At 43.1% G+C, this 24981-nt stretch overlaps 1 protein-coding gene across 8 annotated transcripts in view; it reads right to left on the bottom strand.

Moving 5' to 3' along the window:
* Nucleotides 1–24981, bottom strand: part of INPP4A (inositol polyphosphate-4-phosphatase type I A) — a 121954-nt gene that overhangs the window by 78208 nt on the left and 18765 nt on the right. The window lies entirely within an intron of this gene.

The raw sequence follows: 24981 nt of genomic DNA, 5'->3' as shown, positions 1-24981 counted from the left end.
CTTAATCACGACCCTGTAGTGCCCTGGCCCCAAGTCCATCAGGCCCCAGATACTCTGGCTCACAGAGGGCTCTCTCCACCCACCCTTCTACAACCTAGACCCTTGGATCAATCTGCAGAAGCCCGAGCAAGATGTCTAAGTCCAACCCACTTGCTCAGTTAATGATCCTTGAGATCCCTCCTCCTCTACAGGTGACTGCAAGAGCTACCGAGCTTCTCTCGGTCTCAGTTTTGCAATCTGTAAAACAAGAATAACAACACCTACATCACTGGACTGCTTTGAGGAGCAAGCATATATGTAAAGAAATATGTAAAACATCCGCACAGAGCCTGGCCATAGAGGCTATCAGCCATGCCAGCTCCTCTCCTGGGCTCTGCCCACCCTCCCACATGTCTAGTCCTATACTATACTTTTACTGGAAGCCTAGAAGGCATTTCCCTCCAGCTAAATCTATTTATATTTTTTAACCAACTCTGAAGTGAATTTCTCCAACCAGAACTCTTTGCCTAGGTAGCCAGCACCTTGCTCATGTTTCAGTTTATACTTATGTTATCTAAATCAAAAAATTAGGCTGACAGATTGAGATCAAGAATAAATGGGTGAATGGGACCATTCCTGAATGCATTTTGATGGGGTGAGCCCAAGCACTGGTGTCAGTCCTGGTCAGCCATGGGAAGCTGTGGTCACTCTCACGAAGCACCTTCCTTGTGTCTCAGTTTCTCCTCTATAAAATGAGGACAAAACTGGTGGTAGAATAAATCCATTGCCCCCAGAGAGGGTGTGTAAGGAAATCCCACTAGAAAAAGGGGTAGCTGCTCTGTGCCACAGAGCCAGACATTCATTAGGACTAAGGCGGATTATAGCACTTCCTTCTGTGCTGGGCAAAGTCTGCAGGGATACCCACTTTCGCTTCCCCTTCTGAAATGGAAACCAGCTCTCTCCTACTTCCTGCTTCTTGCACCTGCACAGGGCCTAGGGCCCAGAGGAGATGGTTTAACTTTGACTGCAAAGCTCTGACTCTAAGAACAACCCCATACAAATGAGTATGCAGCAAACATCAGACCAGCACTGCTCGTATATAAAGGCAGGAAAGTATCGTGCTTAGAAAGTCAAGCACAGGAAAACAAAAAATGTGGGGCAGTTGGTGGATCATCTCCCCCGCAGGCACCATCAACCCAACTCAGGCCCCACTGGACCTGTGCTCAGCATGAGACATTCAATCTTCTACCTCCTCCTTCCCATTTCCCCTAACCCTATGTCAGTGACACTGAACAGGAAGCAGAGGCAATAAATATACCCAATTTAATTAATTAACCTGCCTTATTAGTTTGATGAATATGATAGCTGATATTATATAATGCCTTAACCCAGATTCAAATGCACATCTCCAACTCCAATGGGAGAGGTCAGTCACCTTAGTAGGCTGGTGAATGCCCCTCTACACACCAGATGGGGTAGGGTAACAACAGGCAAGACGAAGTACCCTTGGGTGGGATAAACCCCACCCACAGTCCCTCAGTTTTCCCATTTCAGTCAGTGGCAGCTGCATCCTTCCACTTGTTCCAGGCAAGAAACAAAATCAGTGCAGGCCTCTTGCACTCTTTCTTGCACCCCACAGTCAATCCATTACTGATTCTGCTGGTTTGATCTTGCACAGATATGCAGATTTCACTCACTTAAGCTCCCTAGTGCCCTGCCCTGGGTTTCTGGCCAGTCTGGCAGCTGCAGCCCCCAGTCTATTCCCACATAGCACTAGAGAGGCACCTGAACCCTTTCAGCAGAGTTTTCATGGGATCCCACCCTGGCCTCCTGGCAGTCTGGCCTTCCCTAGTTGGTCACTCTTTGCAAAGCTGCTCTTTCTAGGACAGAGGGCAGCTCCCTCACCTCCTTTATATCCTAAAACCAGCTTCTCCAGGAAGGAGGTCATCAGACCAGTCTAATGAAAGTGCAGATCAACGCCTCCTGATTAACCTAAAACCATGAACCTTCTGGGGATTTTCTTTAGGAATCAGTTTGATAATAAGATGTCTTGAAAAAAAGTGCTTCGAAGTGTTTGTGCTAAGCAGCACAGTGCAGACCCTTAGTTGGAGTATTGACATCTGGAAGATGAGAGACATGTTAATAATTTGGGAGGCTTTCTCTTAAGAGTGAATCAACCCAGTGTTCTCCTCCATTACGCCTCTCACTGCCATGCACCGGCTTCATTTGGCATTTGATTACCACTTAAGTTTCCCAGAAAACCACAAAGATAATGGAAACACTGCAGTCCATTTACAGTCCACTGTAAAAGCTGCCTGCTTAGTACTAGAGATGGTGCACACCGGTGTCACTGCCATTCTTCTAGAAATTCCATGACTCTGACAGGGTCTCTGTCTTGCTACGCTGTCAACTTGATCACGTGTAACCCTGACATAATTAACTGAAAGTTCTCCTGTATGTTGGCAGGAAGGCCACTAAGTAGTGCCACAGGACTTTTCAGATAGGTGCATAAAAGGACTGAGGAGGGAATCCAGCATTTATCAACTCCCACTGTGAATGAAGGCATGCAGTTCTCAGAAAGTCAAGAACCAAAGAGGCAGGGACAATAGCTACCCTGAGACTTGTGGGTCAGCTTATGTCTGACTGAGGCTCCATAAAGGCCCTACTTTAACTTTCCTTCTATGATGAAAGTTGTCATTACAGAAAAAACATGCCCCCACTCCGATGCCAGAGTACTTACCCAAAACTGAGTTACATGAGACACAAGGAGCTCGCTGGCTCCTCCAGGTCTGAGTGGGGGCTTTAAATCCCAGCACTGGACTGGACCTCATTCATTGCCCAAGACTGTTTTTTCTCTTTTTTTTTTCCATCCAACCCCAAGGCTACCGGCCTATGCTGGTGCCAGTTTCCCCCTCCCCCTACCTGGAGATGGCCACATGGAAGGTGGACACTGTCCCAAACTCTAGATCTTTGCAGGTAGAAATCCTGGGGGTGAGGGTTCAGGGGAGGAGTGAGAGTATGAACAATGATGAAATAGCCCACAAATGCCTTCCACATCCCCTGGCTTGAGTGGACCTCAGACACTCATACTTCACTGCTGGGAGACAGATGGGAGACAATTTCACATGGATAAAGTGATTTTTTCAAGGTCATGAGCTGCAGAAAGAAGTCAGGACCCTATAACAGGTCTTACTAAGCCAGAACTCTTTCTGAGAGCAAAATAACGCAGAGCACACTCAGTCAAGCTACTACTAAATACTTATAAAAGGCACAATCTTTTTTACCTGTAGAGTAACTCATTTTTAAGCACTTTTACATATATGATTTTATTTTTACAATGTTTATTGGAATCTTATTTTCTTCCCTCCATCCTTTTATAAGACCCACTGGGGAAAAAAAAAAAAAACCCATTTCACAGCCAAGGCCCACTAAACAATAATTCCCTCTCTTTCCCCACCCACCATCTTCACAACAGCCCGCCTGGTACTCAGACTATGACCAGATGTCTAGATTTCACATTAAGCAACTAGGTCTTCCTGGAGAAGGCACGAGAGTGAACTTTAGGATAGAAGCAGCTTCTTTCATTGCCTCTGTTACATTTGATTTCCTTGTCCTAAATTGAAATTACGTTCCATGGAAAAAAAAATTGCCAATGTTTCCGTTGACATATTTCAAAATAAATTTTTAGAAAGCCTAAAAATTTGTAAAACCTCACCAACAACAGCCATTAATAGTAGAGTTAAAAAATACATATTTCTAGGGGCCTCCCTGGTGGCACAAGGGGTTAAGATGCAGCACTATGAAGCTATCCACAGCCACCGCAGCATGAGTTCAATTCCCTGGCCAGCCAGGGAGGTGACCCACATGGTGCAGCAGACCTCTCTTTACTCGCCTGCTGCTCCCCTCAGCAGTGTATTTCAGTCAGTCTGCCTGTTCTGCTCCCCACTCTGTCTCTGGTGAATCCTCTCAACTCCCCTACCTGTGGTCTGTACCCCAGAGGTTCTTGTATGCATAAAGAAATAAACCATCAAAAAATTTAAAAAAAAAAGTTAAAAAAGGGAAATTTAAAATATATATGTACATGTATATTTCTAAAGGCGGGAAAAGGGTGTATATACGGAAGTGGTATGTTTCAATGGGAGAGCAGAATGGGAAATGCACCCACCCTCTGAACCAGCAAGTCATGACTCAAGACCCAGTTTCTGTGGTGACACATTAACCCAATTAGCAGGGGATCTTCTGCTCCTTTTTGTATGACACTGTTATATTTGTCATTTCCTTCTCTTCACTGTTCCCAACAGATTTTATTCATTCACCATACAATATGCTGGTTTCCTAAGTGAAGGCTGTGTCAGGGTGCTTTGGGACATAGCCCCATGCCATCCCCGGGTACACACTGGGGATGTACTCTGCAATTTAATAATAAAACATGCATCCTCTCTATCCTTACAGAAACTCTCGCATCCTCTTTCACATTTGTCATGGGAAGCACTACTGGGGAAGAGAACCAGCTCACCATTTGGACAGGGGTCGGACACATAAATATGGCAGGACTGATGTGGGGAAACATGGGCCAGGACAAAGGCTGGCCCACTTGGAAGACACTACAGGCCCAAGACCTGGCCAGGACTTTTGTAAAACCAACAGTCAATTGCTCCTGGAAAGAAATCTGCCCTTGGAGGGTCTAGTCAGATCCAGACACGATGCTGTCCGAGCCTTTTCAGAAAGGGAATCTCTGGATTCTGGCTGATGCTGGGTCAGTGAGCAACTAGGAAGCCAGACTTTGACTTTGTTTACTAGAAAACAATTAGCGCAGTACTTTAATATCCAGGCAACTCTAAAAACTCCATGCTAATGGAGCCTTGGGAAAACGAAAAAATCTAGCTCCTAGGGCCTATCCAATATGATGGCCTCAGCCTGACTTCAAGTTCAGGCCTCTGGGCACTGACATCATACAGGGCAGAGTTTCTAACCAGACGAAACTCAGAAAGCCCAGTATCTCCAACTTGCTTGGAATTAAGTTCCTCAAAAAAAAAAAATAAATAAAATAAAAATTGACAATGTTTTTGTTGACATATTTCAAAATAAATTTTTAGAAAACACAAAAATTTGCTGAATCCCTCATATCCTCACTCCAGCAGCTTCAGCAGGATGATGCATGGGTATGAGACCTAGTGAGTTCACTCCAAATACATTATCTCCTTCTAGATTGCACTGACAGAGCAGGACTGATAATCACTTGAAAGTTCCATGGGCTTCAGATGACTAGAGTTGAGTAGGTTCTGTTTATTTTTAGGATCACTTTTAGGAAAGCTTGTTATTTAAATCAAGTGTCAAAGCTAACTTTGCAAGAGAATGTAAAATTTTCTGAGTAGCAGCAAAACTCCATATCAAGCTATAAATGTGAAGCAACGGCCACAGATCAATGAAATGCTGGGAAGACAAAGCTATTTCTGGAGCAAGGCATAAAGCCAAGAGGCAAGGCCCGCCAAAGGCCTTCAACCAGTCTGATTTTAGCTTCCTCGCCAACACACCAAGATCAGGGAGAGAAGTCTTGGTCCTATAATGTACCTTGGAAACATAATGTGAGCTACTCATTTTACAAGCTTTACTAGATGTACATCTCTAAGCAAATGGTATATATATTATTTGTTTAAAAATTGAATACTGTTGGGTGGGACACAGCAAGAAGACTCTGAAAGAACCTCAGAACTCCATATTCTAATATAATAATAAAAAGTAAGCAGTCCTATTTTTATGAGATTTCTCTGGAAAGAGGGTGTTCCACAGCTTTGGCTACTTAGTTGTGTTGTTCAGTTGTTTAGGGTTTTGTTGTTGTCGTTGTGATGTTTTTGTTTTTTTTCTCCCAAAGGATGTGATATGACAGGATTCAATCAAAAGAGCTACTAGCTCTTTTGCTGACCAACTAGGAAGTCAGTTTGGCATAAAAGAGAGAATCCTTTCTTTCCCACATTTCACATATCTGCAAAAGGAGGAGAAGACATGAAGAAAAGCTGAGAAGTCAGAACCCCTCCCCAGGGTCCTTTCCCAGTCAGTCTTTCCCAATTCTTTAGTCTCAGCTGAGGTAGAGGGTGGGGAAGGTTGGAGGTGGTTCCATGGCTCCACCATTAACTAGTTTCTGCTTCACAGAAAGCTCCTCAAAGGGTGGTTCAGAGTATCCTCCTGACAAGGCCAAAGAGCACCCTAAGGGAAGCTTTCTGGGGTGTCTCTTGTGGTGAGTGATCACAGCCCTTCTTACAAAGCTGATGGCTCTGAAGGCAGTCTGGCCAAAGATGATCCAGACATTGTGTGCATAGATTTGACTTCAAAATGTATAGGCGTGTTCAGTGGCAATTAATTCAGGGAACTGAATACTACATGAGAAGGAAGCAAGCACTAATGTATGAAGACAACTCAAATCTTGGATAAATTAGACACACTCTGCAATGGGCCAAGGCTCATAACAGCAATGTAGCTGAAAGCGCTCCTAGCACTCCTCAGGGAACATTAGTCTAGAGTTCTAAGAAATGGCAAATGAGCTAGACAGCCAAGACAGCATCAATTCTGGGGAACCACTAATATGAGACCACAGATCTAGGCTTCAATTTGTAGGCAAAGAAGAATTCTCCAGAATCTTAACTTTTCAAATAAATCTCAAGTCTTAATATTCTCTTGAATCCTGATACTAGGCTTTTGGAAACAAACCTCTATTTAGTACAGCAGTATAGAATGACCACTTACAAGGCCTGGTAAGGCTGGGTTGAGGTGGCAGCCACCACAGAGCAGACAGGGAACATCTACAACTAACACATAAAAGGCGATAGTCCTGACAGGTCTCCAGGGTGTTCCAAAGTCATTTTGTTATCAACAAAACTAACTTGAAGTCAAGACATACTCACTGTCTGAAAGAAACACTCTTCAATCTCCAAACGAGATAAAACTGAACACCAATAACAACATAAACTAAAACTACATGGTAACTAAAGAGGCCAAGCAATTCCACATCTACTAGCAAATATTTCACACCAGGGTCATCTTTTGCCTTTGAGAGCGCTCTCCCAAAATACCTCATCCTAAGATGTGCAGTAGTCATGCTGTTCCAGAAAGTTGCCAGAACCATCTTCCCTTTCTTTTTTTTTTTTTTAAAGTTTTTATTTTATTTTTTATTTTATTTTGTTTATACAAGCACTGGGTACAGTCAGAAGACGCGGGAGGGTGAGAGAATTCACCAGAGCCAGAGCGGGGAGCAGAGCAGGCAGAAGGACCGAAGTACACTGCTGAGGGGAGCAGCGGGCGGCAGGAGAGGTCTGCGCGCCATGTGGGACCCTCCTCCGGTGGCTGGGGAGCAGCCAGGGATCGAACTGGCGCCGCAGAGGCTGCGGGCAGCTTTGCAACCCAGGGCTCAACCACGACCTTGTTCCAGAGAGATTCCTAAGCTGGTTACATTTTTGTTTCCAAAAAGTATGCTAACAAGTCAGGATCTCTATGTAATAATAAGAAAAATGGCTTACTTTGTTACTATTTTTTTCCCAAAAATTTTCATGTAAGTTCTGAAACACAGGGAACACATTAAGAACAAAGGCCCCATAAAGTGTCTCCTTGTGATGTAGCATACATAAAATTACCAATCCCAAGAGCTGTGACAGTGAAAACTAATTAAAACTTCTATTTGTGCTTTCACCTTTTTTTTTCTTTTTTTGTAACATTTATGGCAATTGGGTGACTAAGAGATCAGGGGAAATGTACCTTCAAATTCAGTTTTTAAAACTATTTTTATCTCCCCCTAGAAGAAATTTGCAGAAAAACTAAAAACTGGAAGCTAACATGTAGCAGGTACATCCTCCTAGCCACTCCAAGACCTATCTTACCAGCCAACTTCAGGAAGAGTCCCTTTGGTGCACACCAAGTCAGAGATGGGGGAGCCAGGGTAGAGGCCTCCACATGGAATATTCTCATCTGAAGAACTCAGTCAGCCCAGGAGAAAACAGGTGTCACCTAACACCCCCAGCCCCATCACCAGTTTTCTGTGAGGATTAGGTTCTTGAAGAGGCCAAATTCGCACCAATCAACGGGTGTGAACACATATCTTTTCTGAATACTATATGATAAGGAAGCAATCACTAATGTATGAAGACAATTCCAATCTTGGATACATTAGAGATACCCTGCAGTGGGCCAAGGCTCATAATAGCAACAAGCTGAAAGCTCCCTGGGCACTCCTCAGCTGAGTTGTGCATGGCGCATCAGCATGTTCACCAACCAGAAATGAGAGGCAGAGAAACATGATGGAAACTCAACAGAAGTTATTGGACTGGGCTCCTTGTCTGGTTGGGTTTTTAGTTCAACTGTCAGATCTTAGGCAAATCACAAACTCTGGGCACTTGAGTATCCTTGCTATCAGAGGTGGCCCCCCTTTTACTCCTGACCTACTATCCTTTATTGGTAGAGTGCCCAAATGGCATGAACTATATTTTTTCTGCTGTCATTTGCTCCTCAAAACAAAGCTTGCCCTAGCCACAGAGAAATCATTACCCCATTTTAGTGAGGGCATTAAGATTCAGAGGAGAGAGCAGTCTGGCCCCCAAATCATTCTATGGTCATCCAGCAAGGCTGGGACAGAAAGCAGGAATCTGAATTCCACTCTAGTCTTCTCAGAGAGTTTGCATAGATACTGCAGTACTTGCCAAATGGAAGGCAGTGGGGGGGAGGGGGGGGCAGGGGGTCATCACTTCTACCATAACCTTGTATGTTATTCATGGATTTTTCTTTAAACTTTTTAACTTAAATTTACTACATGAAATATTTTGAACTAAATATTAAAGTGTATATACAATGTGGGGCATACATACAAATGTATATATGTATCCATATACACACACAAATACACATTTAACTATTCAGATACAGGCTTGTGTGCCTCCCACCAGTGGTGGATGTGCCCCCACTATTCAGGAGATACTGGGCCTGGGGAGAGCACATGAGCGCAGCACCCCTTCTCCATCCTCACCCTCAGCCAGTTGTCTGACAGTGGGAAAGCTGACTCTCAGTCCACAACCTCGGACAAAAAGTTGGGGAAACATTCCCACCTTAGAGTTTTGCTGTAAATCTCAAACAAGAAAATGTGTGTGAGGGCTTTGTAGACCACAAGTTACTAAGTTGAATTTAAATCACACTAGGTCTAATGGCCAAGTAAAATACAGTGGAAAAAAATACTTTGAAAAGGTAGGAGGTAGGATTTAAATCTATAACTGACATTATTTCTAGGGAATGATGCAGATAAGACTGTGAACAGTAGGAAGTCTCCCCCAAGAATTAGATTTAGACCTGCCAGTGACATCTTTTGTGGTTCCATCGGACCAATGGGAGGACACAACAATATTCTGCTGGGTGCCAGGCCCAAGTTCACGCAAATCACTGAGTGAGGTGGGTAATTTGACACCCTCACCTTCTACCTCATCACTGAAGGTCATCAATCTAACAGAGCAACTCATGTACTCTCAGAAAAGAAGACTCCTCTTCTTCTTCCCTTGCAAAGGATAATCAAAAGACTTTCTGTGTGGGAACATAGGGTATATGGGAACTCTGTACTCTCTGATCACTGTTGCTAAGAATCTAAAACTACTCTAAAAAATGAAGTTTACTAATGCAAAAAAAATTTTTCTGACACCAATTCTAAGGGGGATTTTAGCTGTCCTGCCCGAGATGCCTAAAAATAAAAGGGGAACATAAATCATAAGAAAGCCTACAAACATATTAGTAGTTAGGCCTTTTAAGGTATAAATTCAAGAGTTCTGTGTTCATCAGATTCCTTGGAGCAACATTCAAATTTCAAATCAAGTCATATAAATAATTGCACTCTTCAGATATTAAGCAAGACTGAAAAAGAGGATTAAGCCATGTACTTAAGGAAAGATTCGCACTGTGTGACGGACTGAACACCATCGCTGTACCGGGAGGGGAAGAGGGATTGGCAAGGCATAGCCAGCATTTCTGGGCTAATTGCTGCCCTGCTCTCACGTTCCGGTGTACCACTAGGCACACCAGTCAGACCCTGCAGCCCTGTCTACATGTGATACCACCATTTAGATGGCTTTTGTCACTAAACAGATCTAAAGGAGGGCAGAAGAAAGACAATCTCCAATATACTTTTTTTTTGGTAATTATCTTTCATGCTTACATTTTTATAATTCTGAGTGGGACTACTTTCCTAGTTCCTCAGTGGGAAAGAACTTGGGAATAAGGCTGGCTGAGTATCAAGAAAGACAATGAAATTCTACATTAGATACTTTATTCATTTGCTAGGGCTATGATAATAAAATATCACAGACTGGATAGCTTTAACAACAGAAATCTATTTTCTCAGAGTTCTAACACTAGAAGTCCAAGGTCAAGGTGCCAGTAGGTTTGGTTTTTCCTGAGGTCTGTCTCTCTGGCATTCAGAAGGCTGCTGTGATGCTGTGCCCCACCCAGGTGTCTTTTCTTTCACTACGAGACCAATCCTATAGAAGTAATGACCCACCATTATGACTTCATATTACCTTAATTACATCTTTAGAGACACTATCTCCAAATACACTCATATTTGGGGTTAGAATTTCAATAGATGACTTTGGGGTATAAGGGGGAAATTCAGTCCATAACAACATGGCCTTACAGGTTGCCATTGACATCCTTTAATTTAATGCACCACACAAGCTGAACATCTGAGTTTGGCAGAGGTCAAGGACCAGAGGTGGGAAAGCAGATACTGCCCATAGAGAGCACAGTGCCCTCATACTACTGCAGATAAGCTGAACTCTCTCTCCCCTCCCCACATCTGACCTGCTGGGCCAGGGGAAACAGAAGGCTGCAGCTGAACACTTCCCATTTATCTCCTGGGTGCTCAAGGCTGCCTTTTAACATTTGACATGTGAGAGATGGAAAAGTAACCAGTTCAAAGTCACAAAGTTTACATTAGCACAGCCAGACCACCCCAACCCTAGACTGTAAACTCCAGACCTCAAGTTTCTCCTTCACTCCACAGTCACTCCCTTTATCTTTACAACCTCCAGGTCAGGTGAGTACATACTCTGAATATAATACTTAAAATATACCTTTGAAAAAGGCCCAGAAAAAGGCAGAGATAGCTGAGAACTCTCAGAGAAGGCTGATGAAACAACTTCTCACACAAAACTGAAGGAATAGTCAAACTCTAATATCTGGTTCCAATATTTGTTCCTCTCTTTTGCATAGACTTCTTTCTTTGTATTAAGTGACTATTTACTAGTATAACTAATTCCTTTACCCACACAATTCTAGTGAAGTATGAAAACATCACTCCTACATAGTCCTAATCCCTCAGGAAAGTAAGTATATATCTATTCTTATGGCCTTCCTCTCCTTGGCAAAATCTGAGTCAGTGGTCTGGAACTGGGGTCACTGAGAGTAGCCAACTTCTTTGAATGACTCCTCCCCTCACCGCCACCACTTTATGAACAAGGTGTGGGGGTGGGGGTGGTAGCCTCTGGTCATAGCTTGACTCTCCCAGGACTGAACCTCCATTCTATAGGCAAACTGAGATGACAGAAGGCAACTGGGTCTCTAATATTCTCAGACTAGTGTAAACTCTCCACCCTATGAATAGGGGCAGGCTACACTGAAATCTAACCTCTGCAACACGGAGTGTATGGAATGATAAATGCTGGCAGTTTGCTGGGAAGATATTATAGCCCTGAGGGAAACTTAGGGGAGAGGGAATCACATCATCATGGCCACACCTAGCTAGAGTACAGCTTCTGTCATGCCAATCTAAGCAACAAAGAGTGAATCATGGCTCCAGGGCCATAGATTTTTTAGCTGCTGTTACAGCGATTTACAAGATATTTTTGAATAAAAGTGTCTTCATTTACTATACGCCCCAGGACAATTTCCAGATACTTTGTTTTCTTAAAACAATTTTCACCAATTATTTTTGCTTTGCTGAGGAGCAGTTCTGCAGAGCTATGAATACTACCATTGCAGAAATTGATTCTTCTTACATTCAACAAAATATTATAAGCAAATTCTTTTTGATCTAATAACTCCATGCAGGGAAACTGGTATTACAAACAGAACATGAATTCTATACACTGTGGAAATTTTCCCACAACAGGAACTAAATAATACTTTAATTTTTTTTTGTTTAAAATAATAGTTAACCCGGGGCCTCCCCGGTGGCGCAATGGTTGGGCGCTGGGTTGCGAAGCTGCCCGCAGCCTCTGCACCGCCGGTTTGACCCCCGGCTGCTCCCGGCCACCGGAGGAGGGTCCCACATGGCGCGCAGACCTCTCCTGCCGCCCGCTGCTCCCCTCAGCAGTGTACTTCATCACTCTGCCTGCTCTGCTCTCCCCCTCTGGCTCTGATGAATTCTCTCACCCTCCCGCGCTTCTGACTGTACCCAGTGCTTGTATGCATAAACAAACAAACAAATCCTTGAAAAAAAAAATAATAGTTAACCTGGATGTATATCCTGATTAGCAAGTAATCTGTAAAATGTGAGGAAATTTTACATGCATTAGAAGTGTGTGATTGCAGATCCTCTAGAGATAAGGAAGTTAGAGAAAGCAGAGGAGCCACACACATCCCTCAAAAATAAATCCCCCTGAAGTAGCCCCCTCTACACATAGGGACTAATTTCATTCCAGGTCACTCAGTTGAGCAGGCCAAAAGCTTCCAATCAATATCCAAAATAAATGTGATGCTCGCCCCTGCCAAAAAACAACTGGCTTGGAGTAACCAGGCATGGAAAAAAAGGCAGCTGCCTGCATATTTTTGTACGTCACCAAGTGCTGCCTACTCCCAAGGGCAGCAGATGGCATCCTCAAATTCCAAACTGAGGAGGGGCTGGGAATGTGAAGATACTGACAGCCTAGGTAAAAGAAATTGCTAACTGGTAGGATAAGAGTTGTCCCAAGTCCGGTTTGAACAGGTGGGCTGAATCGTGGACTGGTGAGCCCTGTCTAAGCAATTTGGCCCATCACACTGACCATATGGCACCATGCTAGACAAAAAGTGATAGATCCTGACTAATGATTATCTCACAATTTCCTGGAGGGAGAGAAGGCTGAGAGAGAGCCTGCATGTGCAGTTAGAATATAAATATTAAATATCTTCTCCTAACTCCCTTGGGGAGCCAAACTAAATTCTCCTTTCTGGCACTGGTTCCCTTATACATGCAAGCCTAATAAAGGCTTGTTTGGGGATTCAACTACACCTAGCACTCTCGTGAATTTCCTCCCTCGAGGGCAAAAGATCCATTTTTTGGGTCTGGGACCTATAGCGAGGGAGGTTGAGATGGCTATAATTCTGCCATGTATGAGCTGCAGAGCTGAAATGGACCTTACATTCCTGCCAGACCATACCTCTTGTCCACAAAATGGGGGATCCTCAATCTACAAAGCCTAAAGTCATTACTTAGCAAATTGCTGTTATTCTGAATAGGGGCCTCCACTGGTTTCTTCAGATAGCAAACCGTTGACAGAAGGTCCAAGAGCTACCCTTTCCAGTGTCAACCCCTTCCTGTACCTCACCTGGGACTCGACTGTGCTCATAATCATGAACAAACCAAATGAGTCATCCCTGAAAAACCTCCAGGTATCCCCCTAGATCCAGGTACTTCCCTCTCACACCTCTGCAATCTCCTCCCAGTGGAATGAGGGAAGGAGAGACTCCAGGAGTGCAACAGGAATGAGTGACAAAGACTCTGATGTATTGGGCCCACAAGGCCAAGATATTTTAATAGGATCAACCCCTTCAGACAACAAGACACTCGAGTAAAGAAATTTTTAGCTGCTGCTTCTGGCCAATGAAATGTCAGTTAGGTGGCAAATTTTTAAAGCAAATCATGCACGAAGAAAACTGTTTTTAAAGTATTTCATTCTTCCCTGATTTTAAGAATCATTTCAAGTAAGAGATCCGTAACACACATCTAATGCTGTGCCTGGTTTGTGTACTCCTGACTATCAAGTTAGTTCCCTGGGGTTCCCTTTCCTGCCTGAAATATGGAGAAGAAAATGAACACAACTCAGGTGTGCAGTTGTATACAAAGATGCCTTCTATCCTTCTGTCGTAGACTGTTCATTTTGGTATAAACACACTTGGCTTGCTATTCCTTTGCAGCTGGTGTATCTATTTAATCATTAGGACTACTTTACTCTCTTCAGCTACAATTGGGTTATCAGTTTTCTACACTCTTGTCAACTGAAATGTGCTACTTTTCCCTTCCCAGGAGCTCAGAAACCAGACCATCCAGATGACAGCATGTGTACCTATATGTGTATGCTTTGAAGAGAACATTTACCAGACTAAGGCCTGAGGCGCTCAAAGGTGCTTAGATTACTTTCTGCTCCCCATGCCCTACCCCACACTGGGTAGGTGACTGACTGGTCACAAGACCCTCTGGCCTTCAGTATTACCGTGCTACTGGGTCAGAGAGCAGCACGTGTTCAGAGAGGCAGTTGCTGAAAACAGAAACCTTACCCCAGATTAAAAAAAAAATCCCCCATCTGACTGTTTCTACTCATAATGTGAAAATCCTCTGGAAGTGCACAAAGCTCACCTCCCACTCCCTTTTGGAAACACAATTTGTTTTTGATTAACTGGGTCTCAGATGCAATAAGATACAGGCAGAACTTACTATTCCCACTATTGTCTGTCTGACCCAGTTTGGGTTTTGATCTTTTTTTCTCCCTCAACGTGAGGAAATGCAACCTCACTTCATCTTTCCCCACTGCAATTTTTTAAAAATTAAAGTTAGCATTAAAATGCTTCTTTTCTTTGTTTTGTGTCATTAAAATGCCCCTTTTCTTTTGCTTTATTTTCTTCTGTTTTCTAAACAAAAAGAGCCTACAAACTATAAAATAATAATTTTGGAAAACAAATCCTTCATGATCTATGGTGACACCCAAAGGACTGAATATTACAACCCAAAGTGTTATCTGGCCAGACAGCCATATTATCCGTCCAGACCTCCCTTGCTATCACCACCAACATGGCAGAGCCATTCTAGGTTCCCACCTCATCTTCAGGGCCCTGGTGTCACAGGTTAATGGGTTTTACAGCAAGGAGATGTGGAGTCCTACTTTCAAACAGAACGAGAGGGAGCAAGGCCTCACCATAAGGACAATAAAGGGGCAAGGACTGAGTCAGGCCACAAATGCCTCCAGAATTTTCTTATGTTTAACTAGTGAAGTGTGAAACTCCCTCACCTGAAGCCCAGGTTCTGCCTCCATATTCAACCCTGATACCACGGGCACAGACTTGACACCTCTGGGAGGCCTGACTGAGGAGACAGCTGCAGGATGGACACAGTCTCTCTGATGAGGACATCTTCATTTTCACATGGGGCTCTACTCTCCAGAGCCAAGTACTATTTCCAAAACCACCTTCTCTTCGCTTTTTAGAGATTCCTGTGTGATAAGCAGCATTGTCAGAAAGGGAAACTAGCAGAAAAAGCCAGCTCTTCACGCAGGGATTCCAAACTTTTTTGGGATTGTCAATGCTGCCCTTTGTTTCCATCCTACTCCTACTCTTGTTATCTCCAACTTAGCATTATCCATTCTCCAGATGATTCATGCCAAAAATGTGGCATCTTCCTGGCTTCTTCTATCAGTTCCTCCCTCCCCCTAACCAATCAACAAGTCCTGGTGGTACACACAGAAGCCAGTAATTCTTACTATCACCACATCTCCCACCTAGGTCCCAGCCACCATATTTTATGAAGTTAAAATGAGTTCTGGATAAAATTCATCACCCTGGGTCTTTCTAGACTATCTCCATCGCTCCACATGCACACGAATCTTATGAGGATGTTAATTCCACACATAAGGGGTGGGAAAGTCTGTCAGAATTTAGCAGCTGCATAGGGGGAGAATGTAGAAACTACATGAAAACCCAAACCATCCAAGGACAAAAGCTTAGAACAAATAGTGAAGATGTCCCCATGCCATCTCCCTCCTAGAATTGAATTACACACTCTTCATTATGAAGAGAAGCACATAGTCATGTGTCCAATCAGCCTCAGGAAAGGGAGAGGAAGTTGCTCTGCCAATAAGAAAACATTAGAGTTGAATTTCTCTTTCAGAATAGGATTTTCAAAGGAGATAGGCCCCTCGGGGTTCAAGCACAGTGGTCCAGAATGATAGCTCCAACATCTAGTGCCCAATGGAGTCATTAAAGATGATAGGTTCCAGCCCACACTGAAGACAACCACAGCCGCAGATTTCAGGACAAGTCTGGTCCTTGGTGCGTGCCTTCACCCTCTTGCACCTTGCCAATATTATCTACTATGTCATCCAATAGATGATGCCTAAGTCCCTCTCCCATGGATCTCTCTTGAGGCCCAAATCAGCATTTCCAAGTCAACTAGCCAGAAACCCCAGAATCCTGGCACCCACTGAAACGTTAGAACACATTTCCTTCAGAATAGTCACGTCCTGGATTCTCTCCCTTTGGGAGCCTACCATTCCCAGGATCTCAGATACATCTGACACCTCTTTTCCAAACAGCAATCAAACTGGCCATCACTTTCACTTCCTACTTTGAGACTTCACTGCTTTTATCACTTTCTTTTCTCTATCTCCACTGCACCCAACACAGGGCCAGGGCAATATGTTCCAAACTGGCTTCCCAGTGAGCCTAGAGCTCTAGAGCTGCCAAATAGCATCACTTACACATACATACAGGCACTCACTGAAAGTCAAGAGTCCAGAAGTTTTAGGTTGGGATGCGAGGCTTCCATTTCATCCCCTACACTTGTAGCTTCCACATTACAATTCCTATGAAGTTCCCCATCCCACCTTTCCCCACCCCACTCAGCCTTCAGAAGCCCCATATCTTAGTCTTCTCCCTGAATCCCAGCCTCAAGTAAACCCTCTCTCTAAGGAGCTGCCTGTCTACCTAGCTCATCATACGCCCCAAACTTCTCTTCCCTCTGGCTCTTTTCTCAGGTTAGATTTTATTATTTCTAACCAAAGGCAACCTAGAGACTCAGGGAGCAGGAATCATTCACTCAAGACCTTATTGCATCTCTACCATGAGCCAGTAACAGAATGTCTGACTTCAGATAACAGGAAAGATATCCCCACTATAGAAACAATTTCAGAAACAGAAGTGAGAATGAAGTGTATGTTTACAACTATAAAATTGTGTTTACACAGCTCAAGGAGGCAGAGCTGGTAAATAGAGACTTTATAGTTATTTCTTGCTAGTACTGCTACTTAACAGGCTTTGGTTTTCTTGCAGCTAAGTACACAGAAACTGCAATTATAATAACCTCAGTCATTCAGTGCCCATACACTATTGTGTGCCCATATATTATTCAGTACCCATATACTATGGTTTCTAATACTATTTTCCAAGGAAAGGGATAAGGTTCTTTGGAGAAATGGCTGATTCTAGGGCTGGGGCAGGAAATATGTAAGATGAACCTAGAGCATCTTATAGTCCCAAAAAGGAGCCATGTGCTCAAACAATAACCCCACAGAATAATGGGGGTATATCAATGGGATACAGAAGTAAACTGCAGGAGTTCTCAGTGGCCAAAGCTAAAACATTTTGAGCAACAAAATAAATAACAAAGTATGGATTATAACCCAAAGTATAAAATGAATCAGTGTATCCATTCTGATATTCATATATGACTGACTAAATGGAGCAGGCAACAAATCTCTCATGTAAAATAATTTATGTAGGGCCTCACTGGTGGTACAGGCGGTTGAGCGAGCACTGTGAGGCTGTCCACAGCCTCTGCAGTGCGGCTTCAATTCCAGCCGGCCACAAAGATACCCACAGGGCACGGCAGACCTCTCCTGTCTCGCCCGCTGCTCCCCTCAGCAATGTGTTTCAGTCAGTCTGGCTATTCTGTTCCCAGCTCTGTCTCTGGTGAATCCTCTCACCCTCCCACACATCTGGCCTGTATCCCAGTTCTTGTATGCATAAATAAATAAATCTCAAAAAAATTTTATGTAGGTATCTCTGTACCCTTAAAGAGGCATAGTCTAACTACCATTGCTTATGTGTGGACTACACATAGCATTTACTTCTAAAGAGAAAAATATGGGGGTGGGGACAGGATAATTTTATAGTGGAGAAACCTGACAAATGCTACCTCAATCAGTGATCAAGGGCAACATGAACAATGAGAGCATGCACCCTTCTATGATGTGACCAGAAAGGCACTTTAATCTCGGAGGTCTTCCTCCCAAACCCCATGACCCCAATCTAATCATGGGGGGATAAACCCCAAATGAAGGACATTCTACAAATACCTGCACATTACTCCTCAAAACTGTTAAGGTCATCAAAAATAGGGAAAGTCTGAGAAACTCACAACTAAGAGAAACTCTCACAATCAAGCCTAAGAACATAAGACAAGAAAGCATAACGCAGCATGTTGGAGTATCTCCTGGGACATTTAGGTTAAAAAAAACAACAACAAAAATCTAAGGAAATATAAAGTATGGACCTCAGTAATGATGTATCAGTATTGTTTCATTAGTTGTGACTAATGTATCTCAATAATGTAAGGTGTTAACCATATGAGAAGGGGTGGGGAATGCAGAGGAACTCTATTATCTTTGCAACTTTACTATAAATCTAAAACTATTTTAAAATAAAGTTTATTTTACAAAATCTTACATCTGAATCAAGTTGATGTTCCTCCTTCTCCTTGTGCTTTCACCCCCCCATCCCCCCCTTTAAAAATTTTTTTAGAGCAGGGATGAAAACTTATACTTTATCTCCCACATAGCTTAACCATGACTGGCCTCTGTAGAGGCAAATCAATGCACATTTTGTAGACTAGCCAGGTGTTCACTTCTTGTCTCCCCTTTGCCAACCTCCTGCCACTGTCTGAGGTCACTAGTGCAATGGCTCCAGGGTCCATAAAATAGTTCCCTTTGGACAGAGGCAATCAGAAGTAAAGCAATCAGACATCTGAGAAACAGCTGCCTTGCCCCTTGTGCAAACTAGTCTTCTAATTGCCTTCTGATATTAGATTCCTCTACCATAACTTGTCTACAAGAATCCAGCCCCATGATTTAAAAGTGCTTTGATCTGGCCTGGTTTGCGCAACTCAAACCACAGGATCTCTGGACAACTCTGTGTAGCCCCTGCCCGGCCTGATGGGGTCTCCCGTCTTCAGACTCACCTGCAAATCTAATGGTTTCCTATTAGGGTGTCTGAGATGCACATGTGCCTAAGAGGAAAGGGTTACACAGGCTGATGAGAAAGGTAGAAATGCAGAAGATCTTCCTCTTTCAGAAGACAACCAAGAACAAAGGAAGGAGTGAGGTAGGAAAAAAAGCAAAAGTAAAAGAATAGCACTGGCCTAGACAAGGAGGAAGATTTTTCAAACTACCCAGGCTTTCAGGGCGCCAGAAGAATTGACAGAACCTTTGCTGGTTCACAAAGCATCACCGGCGTATATGTGATTCGTAGACACCATTAAGCATGCCTCCAATGTGTGTGTGTTTCCATAAAAAGCAGCCCAATTTATTAGAGACTCCAGAAACAACAAAGTCAGTTGTTGTGCCCCAAAAAGATACCCAGAAAAAAAAAAAGAAAAAGCTAGAAATAGAGACTTCCATTACAGGAGCAGTCAGAAAGCTCCTGCCAGGGACCCTTGGAAGTAGCGGTGGCCCACTGTGTACAGGGCTATGGCAAATCTCCCACAGAAGACTGTGGTTCAAAGTTTTTGAACAGTTCTGTTTTTAATTTAACTTTCTCTTAGCAACTCTTTTAATAAAACAAATTTTAAGAAGAAAAATATTTAAATCAGGTGGCTGGCAAACAGCATGTTTTGGTACTTGAGACAATGTGTTCCCAATAGAATTCTATTTTCTCAGTTACAGATACCCCAAGAATATTCTATTATAACATCAAAATTCAGAATTAACAACTCAAGGGATGATAAGTGAAAAAGGTCCCCCCCAAATCAAAATACTTTCAAGTTAGTAAGATGTTTTACACCCTGAAATCAACAAAATAAAGGAGTCCACAGCCTGGTTCCTATCACCAGAGTGGCAGCCATGTCCCTGAGCTGGCCCTAAGTGTATGACAGCAGACACCACTGGCTGCCAGGCAGCCAAGTCATGCCAAGACCCACCTTAGGGGCTTTCAAGGAATCCAATCTTACAGTTCACCAAGGACAGTAATCACAGAAATGTGAAAAAGAAAGATTATTACCATAGTTCCCTTATTGAAAATTTAAAAAATAAAGGGGAGAGAACCAAAGTCAGTTCTTTTTACTTGCATATTATGTAGAAACGATCAATGAGTAGATCCATGGGTACAAAAAAATGTAGCATCCTGATTTTTCACTTGAATGTTAGATTGTAAATATATTTTCATGCTGTTGCCAGGCTTCTAATTATCATATTTTAAAGACTGCATTGAACGTGCAATTGTATTAAAATGTTTTAATCTAAAATACATCTTACAAAGAAGATAACATCTGCTATTTCTTTAGTGCCTAAGAAGCCATGGGCCAGCAAGGAACAAGGACCCAGGATAGTCTGTCTGAAGGAAGATTAAGCCCTTTAAGTAGGATGAAGTCACACCCATTTAGGGGCAGCTCTCCATCCCAAAGCAGATGAATCTATTTTGGCAGGGAAGGGGGGGGGTGGGGTGGTGGTGGTGGGTGGTGGGGTGGGGGTGGTGGTGGTGGTACATGTGCGCGTGTGTGTGTGTGTGTGTGTGTGTGTGTGTGTTATGGTGGGGGGGTAGTAACTTTGCTATAAGATCAGTTACAGTGAAATTCTAGCAGGATCTCAGACAAGGGCATTTACTTCAGCGTTAGTTATATTTTATACATAAATTGCAAGCTTTAACAGCAACCTAAATGCCTACCAAGGAACCAGTAAATTTTGGTTCAGTCATATGGTAAAATTCACTTGAAATGGAAATCACTGATGCAGATGAAAATGAGCAAAGTTTTGCATAAAGGGAAAAAAAAAAAAACCCTGCAGATGTTTTGATTCAGCTATAGGCTAATCAAGGTAACAAATATCAAGAACAATTGTAAAGGCCCTGAAAGGTTTGTTCAGCCCCAACGCAGCCAACAGTCAGACCACAGCCTTAAAGAGAGCAGCCACATGTTTAAACAAAGATATTTCCTTATAATAGACTTTTAAGCTCCTAAATTCTTGCTTTCCTTGCACACATATTGTGCTGCCACAGAGATAACTATCCCCTCAGTTCAGGTATTCATATCCTATTTTGTTAGTATGTTAGAAAATGATCACGTACTCAGGGAAAACAAATGTTTTGTTACTCTGACATGCCTGTTTTAATATGACTTTTTTTTTCCTACTGAGAATAGCCTGCCTGTTCCTACAATATACAAGCTAGATCTCACGTTTGGTGGATGAGGAAAGCAGCTGGCTGGGGCATTCTTCTTACCAGACTGCCTGCTTTTCTCCAAGTTAACCCTCAACCTTGACTCTGAAAGTGAAATTTTCCTTTCCTCCATATAGCAGTGATTATTTTTCTAGTTAATACCTAGTTTACAACAACTTGACAAATGAGAAAGTAAAATTCAAAGATCCACAAATATAAATACACAGAAGCACAGACACAGAAAATGGAACTAATTACATGAAAATATACTAAAATGTTAATGTTGGTAATGAGTCTACTATGATTTTCTTTATATCTATTGGACCATGTTTCTCTAAATTCCTTATAAGTATTCAACATTCTAACAACTGCACAAAAATGCCCACATTAGGTTGTTTAGTAACTCTACATTGTGCTTCCAGTCTGCCTACAATGCTCCTTCCCACCTTACTCCTGAGCCTAATTGCCCTCTCTGCACAGCTCCAGGCTCTGCTGGAAATCTCCAACTCATCCTTCCACCAATAAGCACCACAAGACTAAAACTGAAAATCAGTAAGCAGAGCTTGTGTCCCATGTTCCAGTACAAAATCTGTAAATGTTGGATCACAAAGCACAAACAATAAAATGGGTGAATAATTCAAGCAAATTCAGAATAATGATAACCCAAAGAGAAAAGAGACATATATTGTTTCGATTGTAACCAGTAATGAAAGTTTCTTGAGCTAAGTGGCACTGACTGTATTATTGATTCTTCCTATGGTTTTTCATATAAACCATCATCTAATAAATAGTTTATTATAATAAGGTATTCAAAAATCACTGTATTATTTGCACTATCATTTTTTTCAAAAGAGTGATGAGTGTAATAAAAACTTTTTTAGTGCTTAGATCATAAGCCATGAATCTCTTGTCAATTTATGGATCACACTCATTGATGTCAACCACATCTGTCCACTGTCAGAATGACCTGTTTGCTGGTGTTCATACCCTGATAGGTCCACTGGTGAGACAGGTCCAGTCAGACAGCATGACAAGTGGATAGGCCACCTCACAGGTGTTCAGAGCCTTTTCATTTCTATTTTCCAGGAGAGGTGGTTACACATGTCTAGAGGTGCCAACCTTTCACTGTCACCTCCTACTAGCCTGCCCTCTTTATAGCACAGTCACACCCTGGAAGAGGTGCAACTGGCCCTTGTCATCAGGCAGTATCTTCCTCTGTCTTGCAGTAATAAACCACACTTAACCAAGATGGCCATCAGTAGCAATTGAAACTGCCATCCCTCTGGGAGGTGATGTTACCCAAACCTCACATGTGATAGCAGTGGGAGTTACAGGCATAAAGGCAGGAGGAAGTAACAGAGAACACAGGGCCCTTTACATCTCCTGATGTGCCACTTTCTTTAACATTGTTTCTACTTATTTTAACTTTTCTGATTTTTTTTTTTAAATTTTAAAAAAATATTTATTTTTTATTTATACAAGTGCTGGGGTACAGGCCAGATGCCTGGGAGGGTGAGAGAATTCACCAGAGACAGAGCGGGGAACAGAACAGGCAGATTGATGAAACACACTGCTCAGGGGAGCAGTGGGCAAGACAGGAGAGGTCTGTCGCACCATGTGGGATTCTCGCCAGCTGGCCGGGGATGGAACCTGTGCTGCAGAGGCTGCGGTCAGCTTCACAGTGTGGCGCTCAACTGCCTGCACCACCAGGGAGGCCCAACTTTTCTAGTTTTCAAAGAACACAACTATTAAGCTATTAAGCCAGGAAAGGATATCAAACAATCCAATTTTGGAAATTGGCAAACTCACCATAATACAGGGAAAGGAAAGGCAAGAAGTGCTATGATGAGTTAGAAAGCCCAACTCAGAGATGGCGGTGTTGGGGGACATCCTGAAGACCAACTCACATGCTCAAGTCCACCCAAAATCACACTTACATCCCTCATCTTCCTGGGATTCTAAGGCACAAATTGCCAAGGGTGACAGGTAAATGCTTTGAATTACCTCCCTATACAAGTCTGTCTGCATACTCTGAATCGCTATAATAAAGCCTCCTCATAATCTGATGATTAACATCAACTCGAATGGAGAACTGTTACACTAAATTATATGGAGAATTGGGTCACTGAATATTTATACCTAAAACCACTTCAGACAATATGCCAATCTTAAATCAAACGCAAGTCCCTAAAGAAACCAGAACCCACACCAGGCCATGGGATTATCCATGGGCCATTGGGAATCAAAATAAATGTCTACAAATGAGCAAGGGTTTTAATTGTCAAGAGTGTTATGTTTCAAACATGTCAAGTGACCGAGCTGGTCCCAGGACATGAAATGCTTTGAGGTTTTGAAGAAAGGCATAGTTTCTTTTCCTCTAGAGTGTTTTCAGAGGAAGATGTCTTCACCCCACTCAAGGGACCACAGAAAGGGGTCCCGAATGGGAGGCGAGTAGGTGTTTATATGGATACAGTGAGAAAGGAGTGAGGGGGTTTCTGCCACTTGGTGTCGCTGTGTTGTGTCTCTTGCTGCTGATTGGATGAAGCCCATGGAGTCTCCTAGGTTACTGAGGCCCACTGGGTCTCCCAGGTTACCTGGTCCGTTTCCCAGAATGAGCTTTGGTCTGTTGCTTTGGTACTGTTTGGGGGTTTTTTGAACACTCGGTTTTTACTGAGTTGAGGCACCCTGACTCTACCCAATTGTTCTTCATTCCGTTTGATAAATGTGTTTGGGGCATCTGGGGTTGGGTTACCTGGGCTTGAGGGGCTCTCTCCTGCCTCCAACTGACTGTTCCTCATTCGGTTTGAGAAATGGCCTTGAGGCACCCTGACCCTGACTGCCTATACCCATTTCCTAACTTCCTCATTCAGCAGGACTCCTTGTGGGCAGCTCCCTGCCCTGCTGGGTTGTTTGGGGGGTAATTTCTAAGGACTTGAGGGATAAAAATATCCTGGGAGAGGCTTTCTAGGAAGTCACACCCCAGAGGTCTGAGCAGAGATTCTAGAACCAGCCAGAGACCAAGGAAGACCTTGATGAACAGACTTAGAGTTTCAGAGATCATTACCTGATAACACCTCAACGCAAGTGGCCAAAGAGGAGCCAAGAAGAATGGGCTGGAAGCAGTTTTCTTTATAAGTACTACTTCTTGGGGGAGGGTGAGGAGGAGGGAAACAAGTCTGTTCTTATCCTTTTAATCCCAGATTCATTTGCAATTGTTCTGGCACATATGTTTAATGTATCAGACAACACAAACCAACTGGAACTTCATCCCTACACAATGCCCATGTGGTTTCCTGCCAATCAGCCACACTGTGTCAAAGAAACTGAACTATAGGCTACAAGTGGGTTCTGCACCTCCTGGCACTCTTGAGAAGAGCCTGACACAGCACACTCTGTCTATTCATAAACAGCAGGGCCATAGCTCTGGTCCAGGTGGCTGGGACGAGCTGGTTCAGACCAATGATTCCTACATAGAGACACCACCAACAAGACTATTCATCCCTCTCGGAGGCCTCTATGAATTAGAACTGGCATGTAATTATTATGGCAAAAGAGCTGGGCTCCTGACTTTTGTTTATGGAATGGGGTGACCTTGAGTTGTCTCCTGAGGCACACACAAGAGCAGTTCCAGCCTGAGCATAGTAGAGT

This window comes from Talpa occidentalis, unplaced genomic scaffold, assembly GCF_014898055.3.
Source record: "Talpa occidentalis isolate TD23 unplaced genomic scaffold, MPIMG_talOcc4v2.1 talOcc4.5, whole genome shotgun sequence".
NCBI lineage: Eukaryota > Metazoa > Chordata > Mammalia > Eulipotyphla > Talpidae > Talpa > Talpa occidentalis.
The sequence above is the reverse complement of the archived record's forward strand: the minus strand, read 5'-3'. Positions and strand labels throughout refer to the sequence as shown.